This window comes from Ursus maritimus, unplaced genomic scaffold, assembly GCF_017311325.1.
Source record: "Ursus maritimus isolate PB19 unplaced genomic scaffold, ASM1731132v1 scaffold_4, whole genome shotgun sequence".
NCBI classification, from domain to species: domain Eukaryota; kingdom Metazoa; phylum Chordata; class Mammalia; order Carnivora; family Ursidae; genus Ursus; species Ursus maritimus.
Window position 1 is genome coordinate 76,213,923 of NW_024426552.1, and position 11,710 is coordinate 76,225,632.

The 11,710-nt window shown below is 45.6% G+C and overlaps 2 long non-coding RNA genes across 3 annotated transcripts; one reads left to right on the plus strand and one right to left on the minus strand.

Moving 5' to 3' along the window:
* Positions 1 to 226: 226 nt before the first annotated feature.
* LOC121100508 lies at positions 227 to 2,254 on the plus strand. The gene is made up of 2 exons (XR_005832267.1): positions 227 to 643; positions 1,165 to 2,254. It is a non-coding gene; the product is annotated as an uncharacterized LOC121100508 (long non-coding RNA).
* Positions 2,255 to 2,751: 497 nt separating this feature from the next.
* On the minus strand, positions 2,752 to 9,142 carry LOC103676032. 2 transcript variants are annotated; one of them, XR_005832218.1, is made up of 4 exons: positions 9,051 to 9,142; positions 7,847 to 8,037; positions 7,380 to 7,528; positions 2,752 to 4,389 (listed from the first exon to the last, which is right to left on the minus strand). It is a non-coding gene; the product is annotated as an uncharacterized LOC103676032 (long non-coding RNA). The 2 variants fall into 2 exon arrangements; XR_005832217.1 differs by lacking the exon at positions 9,051 to 9,142 and having other exon boundaries at positions 2,752 to 3,925; positions 4,036 to 4,389; positions 7,847 to 8,293.
* Between the last annotated feature and the right edge of the window lie 2,568 nt (positions 9,143 to 11,710).

Consider the following 11,710-nt stretch of genomic DNA (forward strand, 5'->3'; position numbering starts at 1 on the left):
ATAGCCTGTTGTCGTGTGTACATATCTGTGGAGCCTGGATTTTGTGTGCCTGGTGTCGACGGTATGTGCCTTACATGTACCGTATCTGAACTGAAATATGAAGAACTTTGGTTTGGTTTTGTTTTAATTTTATTCATTTATTTGACAGAGCACAAGCACGGGGAGCAGCAGAGGGAGAGGGAGAAGCAGGCTCCCCACCAAGCAGGGAGCCCAACGCAGGGTTGGATTCCAGGACCCTGGGATCGTCACCTGAACTGAAGGCAGACGCTTAACAGACTGAGCCGCCCAGGCGCCCCTGAAATATGAACTTTGAATCAGAGGTTATGGGTTTCAGTACTAGTGCTTTAACTCAGGGCGGGTTAGTTAACATCGCTGGGCCTCAGTTCCCTCATCTGGCCAATGAAGAGTTTGGCCTAGACGTCCTTGAAAGAACCTTCTGGCTCTACTTCTAAATGACACAGCATGTTTCTCCTCTTCTCTAGGGTTCAGTTTGTGCATCTATAAACAACGGGGTTGAACCAGGGCGTTCCTAATGTCCTTTGCAGTGCTGGAAGAGGGTGGAGCCATGTGAAAAGTCACATTTTCTACCGAGCATGGCATTCCTATCAGATACCATCATGCTCTACCACCAGAAAGATGCCAGGTAACCTGCTGAGCACCAAGAACGCTGATGCCCAGAGGACTTGGAGACGGAACAGGAGCTCTAACTGCCACGAGGAGGCCAGGCTGTGTTGGCCCTCAAAACAAAGGGAAATGCGTGGGTGCAGGGAGCGCCTCTGCTGTTTTCTTTTAGATGGTCTAGAAGACTAAAGAAGTGAGGGTGAAGTATCTGTACAGAGGTTTTGATTTGACACTCCAGCTGGGTCTGCAGTGAGGAGCGTGGGGGGAAGGGAGGCCTAAGACGTAAGACAAGTGATGATTTCTATTGGCCTGGGGAGATGACGAGTGACAGTGAGGAGGGAGGGAAGGAGGGAAGGAGGGAAGGAGGGAAGGAGGGAGGGAAGGAAGGAAGGAAGGAAGGAAGGAAGGAAGGAAGGAAGGAAGGAAGGAAGGAAGGAAGGAAAAAAATGTCTAGTTCTCAGGGTGGGCAGAGCACAGACACTCAGAGAGAATGTCTCCTTCCTTACCCTTATCTGTTGACCCTGAACCTTTGTATCTTTGTAGAAAAATAAAAAAGTGCTCCTAACTCCTCATCAACATCTTCATCTTCATCCTCACCCGCACAGCGCCACATGTTTTCAGGTTACAAGCACTCTGGCATCCATAATTTCATTTAACTCACAAGACGGCTCTGTGAAGTAAGGATTATTACTTGGACTTTTCAAAAGAATTGGAGGCTCAGAAAGGGAATTGGTATTACTCCAGATCACCTGGTATAGAGCTGAGACTGAGCCCATTCTTTTGACTCTTAGATTAGTTTGCCTTTCTAGCCCCCAAATGTCCTTTACTGGTAGCTGAAAGGACAAATTTTTGAGCTGCTGTTCACCAAAGGGCCTCACAGAACCACACCAGAGAAAGAAGAAATCAATACATTCATAGACTCATTGAATCCTAGAAGTGGAGGGGACCCCACACATCCCTTGGCCCACTTCTTCAATAGTCAGATGGGGGAAATGCAGCTCACAGAGGCACGTGGCATGTCCGGGTTCATGGACAGAGCCAGGATCAAAGCTGGGACTTCACCTCTTGTCCTTGCCGCCCGTTCTGGCATTGTCTTTTATTGGCTTTTTAGCCACCAGCAACACTAAGAGGACATAACTACTTCAAAATCCTTGACTATCGTTGTGAGGACAATGTAACATTTTCTACCAGCATAGACATGGACTAAAGAACCTTGGATGGAGAGAGGCCAACGTGCTCCAATCTCAGCTGTCATTTTGCATTTCATCCACTCTGTGCCGGCAATTGGATTTATTGCTGGTGAGAACAATGACTCATGCACTTTTGATGCCAACCAACTAATTTATCATGCCATGACTTGGTAGGTACAAATGTTTAGTATGTGATCAAAAATAGAGACCCCCTGTCATCCAATCCCTTAAGATGGGTCTTGCTTGAGCCTGTGGACTTTCTCAAACCCGAATCAAACTTTTACCCCAAATGTAACCAGACAGACTTTGTCTTAAGAATTGCTTACTCTAACCTGGTCATAAAGGCAGGCAAAATAGAATAGGGATAGTTGCCTCATTTAGGAATTGCCTGTCCTGAGTTTATCCCTACTGCGTTTATTAAATTGATCTGGCAACTTCGGTAACTCTTTTTTTCTCTTTGAGCCACATTATTCCCATCTGCCAAATGGGAGGGTTAAAGTGGGTGATCTTTGGGTGATTATCTGTTTTCATGAACTCTTTATAAGATCATACCTTCATCAGAGCCATCCTGCTACATCCTGATTTTTCTATATGGTCTTGCTATGCTTTGGAAGTGAGGTTTGGCCTATGATCTCAGAGGGTTCTGCTCTGTTTCTAAAAGGATGAGGGACTTCTTGAAAACTAAGATAAGCTGTATCAATTTAACCTGTTTTGACGTTAACTTCGGGATCAGCAATGAGAGTACAACAAACTTCAGAACTTGACGTGATTTCAATTCTCTCTCTCTCTCACTGTGATACAGTTTTTTGAAACCCATTTGCCAGGCCAGATGGACAGGCCACATGCCACAACCATCCAAGACGTGAGGAAAAAACAAAAAAAATGAATGAGCAAATAAAAAACAAATTTTAAAAAACCTCCAGGAGGCTAAAAACCAATAGAATGTTTTATTTTAAAAGTCCCAGGTAGTAGTTGTCTCAAGATTCAGCTGGCCTTGATCCTAGAGATCTGACTGTAATGATTTTACTAACATGGCTGTGAGAACTCAGGGCTAAAACTTGGGCCTCTTCCTTTATTTACTCAACTGATATTTCCTAAGTGTCTCCGCAGTGCCAGGCACTTCGCTATGGCTGTGGGGAGACAGGGATGATTTTACTATCGCTCTGATCATAAGGAACTTGGAGTCTCATGGAGATGTTCTGGCATGTGCACAAATTACTGTAGTTTTAGTGGCTTCAGTGCCATGAGAAAGTTCTGGTTGCTGAGAGAAGAGTAAGATTCCATCTTACCGAAAGTACTTCCCACAGGAGGTGACATCTTCAGTCTTCATGGTGGCCACACAGGATTTTCTTTCAATGTTAATGAGCCGGAGACTGGAGGGCTCGCTTCTCTGTGATTCTGGTGTTTTTTGGTTGTTTGTTCCATCTGTAGAATGGGGTAATAATTGTACCAACCTGATAGACTTCTTGTACGTGTAGGTGTTAGAGGTCTCAGAAAGGTTCCTGGGATATTGGTAGTGTTCCAAAACACTAATCATTATTTGTATTCTTAACATCAGACTGAAATTATCCAAAGGTTTCTTGTAGTCTTTAACAAGAGATCAGCGGAGGGAAGACCCATGCTCACAGGAGGCCTTTGTTGCTGGAATAAAGCCTACTCAGCGTCCGGGCTGCCTGGTTCCCACGCGTGCCGTTGCTTCCTCTCCTGGTCCTCCACTGCTGGTCTTTCTTTGGCTCTCAATCGCAGACAGACACACACACACACACACACACACACACACACACACCTGTTTCTTTCTGTAGAAGCTGGACTGTTTATCAAAAGCCCCGGGTGTAGGAGTGTTTCAAATGATTTTTGGAAACTGAAATGATTTTAGAGATTAAAGGCATCAAGACTGTGGGTGTGAAATAAAAACAATAGGCGAGTTCATATCATTTGAGAGAGGTTGTTTTTTTTTTTTTTTTCCAAAAGCATCATCATTTATGTGGTTTGAAAATAATCTTTCCTCTGGAAAGTAGACATCGCAACCTACGGCACAGAGATGTAGCTGATTGATTGCATGAAGGGCTCAGTCTCTTTTAAGCGAGGCTTCGTTCTCTTTCAGGCACGGCAGCCTACAAGAATGAATTTGCTTTGACTCATATATTTTACATAAACCAAAGAGGTTATCCCTAAGACGAACGGTCTGGCTTACTGCTCCCCACCCCCACCGCACCCCACGTACCAGCACAGGACAGCATTAGCAGTTTCAAAACTTGAACTTTCTCTCAGAAATGTTCTAACTTCAACCAAGCAGGATTTCTACCTTCAAACAAAATCATTACTGCGCCTGTTGTAATTAATGATTGTGGGCATGTTATCCTTTAAGATGTAAAAACAATGGGACACTCTTTCTCACTTACCACGAGTGTGGCAAACCGTGGGCAAAAGTTTGCCTTCCCGGATCCAGCTGTGGTTTTAGTCTCTCTTTGTTCACACTGTCAACAAGGAGAAGCACATGCGAGAGGCTGAACGGGATTGGGGTTCTTGGAGCTCCTTTAGTTCACCCCGCCCACACCTCCATCTTACAACTGGGAAGCTGAGGGTCAAAGAGAGAGAATGACTTGTGTAAGGTCACACAGGGGTTAGGACCCAGGACCTCTGAATTGCAGTTCCAGGATTCTAGCAATAGAACAAAAGATTAAAAGGCTAGCGCATAACCACAGCCTCAGAAACGCCAGTACTCTTACGAAGTGTAACGACATGATGCAATAGCGTCTGCGCTGAAATGCTTGTGATGGGCATAAATAAGATAACGAATGCGAAATATGTGCGTAAAACCGTAAGGCACTCACTGGATGGTTGATAGAGACGGCAGAACATCTAGCCCAGTCAAAGGAAAACTAAGAATTATTTTCTTCTTGCAAATAAAACAGAAGTCCCAAGGCCATTTTAAGTGTCTGTGTGACTTTGTGCCTGAAGTTTTTTTGCATAGCTCCGTACTAGGAAGTTTCATGTCATTCTAGAACTAAAGATAATTTGTCTCAGTCTATCGTACAGCTAACAATTTTCAAACGAGCACCAGTGTGGCTGAGATCAAAAGCAGAAGCACGGAACTAAACTTGAACGTGGCATTTGCCGACCTAAACCCAGGGCAGGAAGTCTCAACTCTGAGTGCAGGACCCCCAGTCAGATAGGTAAATAATTTCTCTGGCCCCACAAAGGCTGTTTCCCTCTAGAGCAAGGGGGACTGGGAGAGGTGGGTGAAAGTTAATCCACAAGATAAATTGGGCTCAGGAATGGAAGGACACGCGGCTCTTGGAACTTTTTAGATCTGGATTTCAGACAAGTGGAGTCACCTATAAGATTGGCAGAGACATAGCTCATGCTTGTAGACGCAGGATCAGACATGTTTGGAGCCAACCACAGGAAGAAGTTCCCACGAGACAGAGTGTGGTTCCGAACTTTCGAGCAATCTCAACTGTTCAAACGTGGAGCCAGGCTGCCTCTCAGAGAGGAGGCTCCGCACTCCAGCAGCTGTTCACCAGAGGCTGTGGAGGGGGGATGCTGAAGGGGAAGAGTCAAGCTGAGAGGGGCTGCAGACCAGATAGAACTTGCCGTGCTCTGCCACAGCCCAAAAGTCTCTCTCCGAGAGTCTAGAATTCCTTTTCCCATAGGGTGAAGGTGCTGGGGGAGCCCCGGGAGGCAGAATGGAAAATCCTTGAGCAAGCTCACCTTTCTTTCCCATAATAGGAGAACGATGGGATCCTGCTCTCAGGGAAAAGAAGGGGCACAACTTTCCAAGGCAATAAAATGAACTGCCGCTAGTCCTATATTCAGGCAACAGGCAGAAGTCCTTGCTTTCAGATGAATTAGGGGTTTTGGTTTTGGTTGTTTTGTTTTGTTTTTTCAGCTACAGGGATGTGATCCAGATTGTGCCGCTGGGTTGCCCAGGGCTAGGTGGTACCTGGGCTACCCTCCACAGCCCAGCAAGTGCAGTCCTCGTGTGGGCTGCCGTGGAGGGAGGCGGTGCTGCGCTGGCTGTAAAAATTTATTTGATCTTTGTGCTGCTGCTTTGAGAGACCAATGGGATCCTTGGAGAGTGTCCCACTGTTAATCAAAATGTTCCATAGAATACTAATTCCATGAGATCCCTGTTCTAGGGCCAACTTAGAGGAATGTTGCATATCCATAGCTCCCTTCCCCTATAGATTTGCATGCAAAGGCTCTGAGAAGGACTGGAGCAAAGCAACCTGTTTCATTTTGAGTAATCCTACTTTTCTCTAACTTATTTGGCCATGGCAACCATTTTAACCTAATGTTACTACCATCCTGGAGACTGATACTCTATAAAGAGTACTTGGGGTGACATTTTTGGGTCATCCCATGCATTTGGCAGTGACTGACACAGGGACCGACAGACTGTTAGAACTGAAAGAAACTCAGCATTTAAGGTCATTCCTCTATTTTTTAAAGAAAGAAAGCCTAGGCCCAGAGAGTTATACAAAAGTAACGACCAACAGCCATTCACCCTGACCTACAAAAGACGTGAAGTTTAAAAATGTCAACAAATGACTGTGTAACATGAGGTCATGGAATTTGATGTCATATTACATTATACATAAGGTTAGATGGGAGTTACAGGAATACTGCACTTGGACCTAGCTTCTCATCGGGGTTTCTGGCTTTTCCACTGTCACTGCTTGGACCCATCATTCCACCTTTATCAGCACGGGGTCCTCTTCTCTCTAAACTGGGGAGGAGATGCTTGTCTGGCTGGTTTCACAAGTTCTGGTGAGAATCAAGAGAAAGGATGTGAAAGTGGTTTATAAATTGTAAGGTACTATATAAATGGTAGAGGCCCTTCCTTCTCCGAATGTGTCGATGCCCTGGTCGGCATCAGGCAGATGCATGGATTTTCCATTGCTCTCCCGTTTCGTGAAGACGGTTTGCACGGATATCTCCACAGATCCCATCTTTCATCTGCTCTCATGGGTTAATGAGGTGACCCATTGGGGAAGCTCTTGGCAACATCAGTTGCCCCCTAGAATGGGACATCGAATCAATGACTTTACACTCACAGACAGCCAAGTTGACCAGCAAGGGAAAGTGGAAAGTTATGAGTAAGGCCAAACTCTTAGCAGAGCTTAGGCATTTGGCTCCTAATTCTCATAAACACCTGTGAAGAAAACGAAGGTCTCCAAATCCTGTGTTGCCAGGACTAAAACAAAAGGAAGAAAACGCAGACGCTAACAAGATCACCACGAAAAGAAGAGAGAGCAGAAGAGACAGAATGACTCGGTTGAAGTCTTGGTGTCTTGTATCTGGAATGTTATTGATGAGCTCTGGGTAGTGTATGAGGGCTGAGGTGAAATGAATTGGTGGTTTCAGTTCCGGATATGGTATGCAAAGAAAAAACAATCACTCTGAAATTTACAGCTTCCTCGTCTGTGCTTCAGGAAGCCGCACACCTGAAGCTGAGCGTGGAAACTGACTCATTTCTAGCCCTTTGAGATTAGCCTCTCCAGCCCCCAGACTGTAGGTAGGATCTGAGGCCTAATGGAGAACGAGCATTGAGTCTGGCCAAACCTGGAGAAGGAAATCAGAGAGAAGGGTGTTGGATGCACAGCTCTTTTAGGGTGCTTGGCCTTCCAGAAGTTTCTACCGGCAGCGGACCTTCTGGACAAACTATTCCTGAAGCTTTTCGGTACAGTTGCAGTTGGGGGTAGGTCTGTGGCCTGAAATGGGAGAAAAATAAAACAGAAATGCAGTGCTTACCTTATTTTCAGAGTCACACGAAAGCAGGTTGGCTGACTGACCCACATGGGGGAACAGCATGACCCTGAGGCTGCATGTAAAGGATATCAAGTGCTTTCACACCAGCAAGCCCCAAGAAGCAATGAACTGATCTTCTCCTTGACTGTCCCAGCAATTTGTGGACTTGGTATTCTGCCTGCCACTCAAGAACCAGAGAGGCCAAGAAGAGGTATTTTAAATAAGTTATTTAAGAAGAAATGCATATTAGAATTCAGACTTTCCCTGTTGTCCCTTTATACCTCAAATACAGCTGCAGGATATGTGGCAGGCAAACTGAGGCAGGAAACCCGGGATGATGCAAGGGGGCTCACATCTTCCAGAAGCGACCATTTCAAGCTTGACCCTTTAGACCTTGAATCAGCAGTGTCCAGACTTTCTGCAGATCACCTCAGCAAGAGAAATAACCACTAAGATGGCCTTTTGCTCCAATCTGATCGGCATGTTGAAAAAAGAAAACAAAAACTGCAAACAACTTGTTTGAGGACGATGAGAAGAACACTGGCTCAAATGAGAAGTCATTGAGAAACGAGGATGTCGGGGGCGCAGGGGCGAAAGACTTGGCTTAGGGTCAGAAGAGCTGAGTTTACAAACTCTGTGACCTCTGACAGGCCACTGAAAGCTCTCCAAACCTCACTTTTCTCATTTGTAAAGCATGAACACTAATTACAAAATGAGAGCACGTGTTGGAAAGCACTCACCTTATAAATGGCGAAGGCTAGGCAAAGGTTCATAGCTGTGACTATATCTAAGCTTTTAAATATTAATGATTAATTTGTGTTAGAAGTGAAATTTCAGCCTTCATCATAGGATCGGCATTAATCTTCCAAATTTTCCCATCTGCAAAGCACTTAATGGAACATGCGAGTCCACATGATTGATTTATTTGCATGCCACTTCCCAAAAGTATTTAAGTAACTTATGAGATATAGAGATGATAGTTTCATCAAAACATGGACAAAAGATAAAGACATGGCCATGAAAGGAGAGGACAGTGAGGGGGAAGAAAACTCAGAAGCAGAATAAACTTAATGAGGCGTATAGCATGACTTTGAGCTTCCCAGCAGCTGAGATAAAAAGGGAAACACATTGTATTACACAGTCCTAGTAAAGGGAGTAATAAAGGGAGACTAGCTATAGCTGGAGGGCGGTGGGGGAGGGGAGGAATCCAAACTTACTGGCCCTGAGCTCTACATGCATCATGGACATCTTTATACAAGGGATATCAAAAAATAAAATGTGCAGGATCTCCAAAAGAAAATGCAGCAGAGATACTGTTCCAGTCTAACCACTAGGCGATATTTTCCTCTGAATCAGTGCTTGCCTCCCAGAACAAACAAAGAGCAAGATGATTAATAGAAGGAGCAGGTTGCCTTTAAAAAACAGGGCAGTGAAAATCAGAATATTTGCCCCTGGCTGGGGTGTGCCACTGGCCCAGGTACTCACAGAGGCAGTCACCACTCATTAGGGGAGTCGAGGAGGCAAGGCAATCTGCAAGGTGCCTTGCACAAGGTCACTCGGTGTCTCTGAGACTGACTCTGCATTCTGAGTTCCTTAATATGATTTTTTAGGTCACAGTGTTCTAGGCAAAGCTCCCTGTTGATGTACATCTCTCATGCAAGATTTAGATCACCTCTTTTCGGGCAGAGCTCCATGGAAACACCGCCCATGATTTCTGAAATGGAGTCTGATTGGGTCCCGGTAATGCCCAGCTGGAGTGGAGAGTGTTCTCTGCAGTTGACACATTGCCGGACAGTTGGCAAGCCTGAGACTACCAGAATTTAGTCCTTGGAGGCTATTATTATTTTAATGCCATAGTAAATTCCTGTTTACCTAAGATGGCTAGGGACCGGGGTATTCTGGGCAATGGAAAATTCTGGTTCATCTGGTTACCATTTATATCATTTACTGATTCGTAGTTCCCAAATAAGTAAATTACAAGACACTTTGCTAAACACTAAAATCATACACTGGTATGATTTAAGCTTTTTGTGTGTGTGTGTGTGTGTGTGTCGTAAGATACTTCAGGATCTATTAGCATCCAATACCGTCATTAAGATTGTAACCTCTTTTTCTGGGATCCTGGGTGGAAATGCATAAGGTGTGGGAAATTGGGCTGCACTCGTAGTCACTCCCAATCAGGCCGGAGTTGCTGTGGTCTGGTTGAATCTCTTCATCTTCGATACCCGTTTGTTGGCAAGTGAAATAATAAACAATCGTATCAGCTTTGTACCTGGAGTATGGTAAGTTCCTGTTTTGCCATTCCCTGCCCCCCAAGAACATCAAGGGATAAAGGATCTGATTCATTTAATTGGCCTGTCTAGCATCTGAACAAGCCCCATTCACGGTTCACTTCATTAGGGCCCACAGAAATAGAACGCTTACTTCCACGGATTCTTACACAAGAAAACTAAGGCCCGGAGGGGGCGTGTGACTCTGCCATGGTCTCATGGACGTTAAGGGTTAAAGTTGATGGGAGAGCGCTCATCTACTGGGGCTCAGGCCGGAGCTCTTTTGAACAGTTGGACTCCCGCGTTACAAAGTTTCCACACAGCGGGAAACAGAGATGGAGAAGAAAGTGCCCTTGGCGCAGGGGCTCTGGGAACTCACAATTATCAATACCGCTTGAAGGTCGTCAAATACTGTTTGAAGGTCCCCTTCTGTATAAAAGCCCTGGCTCAGGCTCTGAGATAGTTCACAGGACGAAGGGAGTCCCCGGGATCCAGTCAAAATAAAAACTTTTCAAAAACAGCAAAGAGCCATGCAGCTCCGCACAGCTGCAAGAGTAGATTTATAAAAAGGCACCAGACAGGTTTAAATTCTAACATCCTTTTTTGTGTTGCCTATGTTTTAAGCTTGATTCACTCCCCTCTCTGCCTCTTGGGTGCTTGCAAAGGTAAGTTTGTACTCACTTAACTTACAAATTAATTTATGGGAAACTCCTCCCTGTGTGGGAAGAGGAAGAAGGAAATCAACGACGACATTAATGCCGACTGCATTTTTGCCGACTGCATTTTTAAGGCAGGACTTGATTTCTTTAAAATGAGCTGCTCTGTTGCTTTAGAAGTGTTTTCTTTTCTGTAGCTTCAAATTCTGACTTGTCTCTTTTCCTCTCACCATGCTCCGTGCTCTCACCCCTGCCTTGGATCACGGGCCTAGAAATCTGCTGTTTGTGCAGGAGAAACCACAGGGGGCTGAGGGGGAAATCTCCCGTGAGACCCGCGCTGGGGTTCGAGGGCCCCAACCCCTGCTATTACTATTGCCAGAAAGGTGCTTTTGGTAGGTGGCCTTCTTTATACCTCATTAGCTCCGGGAGCTTCTCAGAGTGATCTCTCTGTGTGCTTGTGTGTGCACGTTGGCCTGCTATTTTCTGTAAAAGCCTTGTGCTGATTACAAATAGATAATTGATCACAATATCTCCTAGGAAGGGATCATACGAGGTCATGTGTCAACTCTCCGTGAGAGGTGAGTGATGTCACCACCGATCTGCCGCTGCCAGAGGTCAAGTCTGTAAGAAACGGAAGCAGTCAGAGCAAGGCTCTTCATCTGGCTACCTCCTAGCCCCTCAGGATCCTCAGTGACCCCCCCCCCCCTTGGCCTCTAGGATGAATTTGAAACCTTGGAGACTGGCACTCAAAGGTAGAAACAGGGCATGGCAAAAATAGGCACTGGGTAAATATGTTTGAATAAATAATGAGGCAGGTCTTCAAGACCTGGGTGACCCCTTCTGTCCCACCTCCCCAACGTGGTGAAAAATCCGCCTTCTTTTTCTTCTACACCTTCCCTATAGCCGAACGCACTGTCCACCTTCCTCCACTGTCCTGCACTCAGACTGCACCAGAGCCGTGTGCAAGCCCTTTTCCTGACTGCCGCAGCGAATGCCATTTCTGTCTGTTGAATACCCTTCCTCCTTTGGGAGGTAGTCCCTCCTTCCTTCACCAAACCTGTGTCCCTATAAGCTTCCTTTGCTCTCTGCTCTGCAAAGAACTTCTCTGTGCCATTTCATGTATACCATTGATCTCCTTCGCTAGAGCATGTCTATGCTTCCTTGAGGGCAGGACCCACTTCATCGCTCTTGGCATTCCTTGTGGCACCTAACAGAGGGC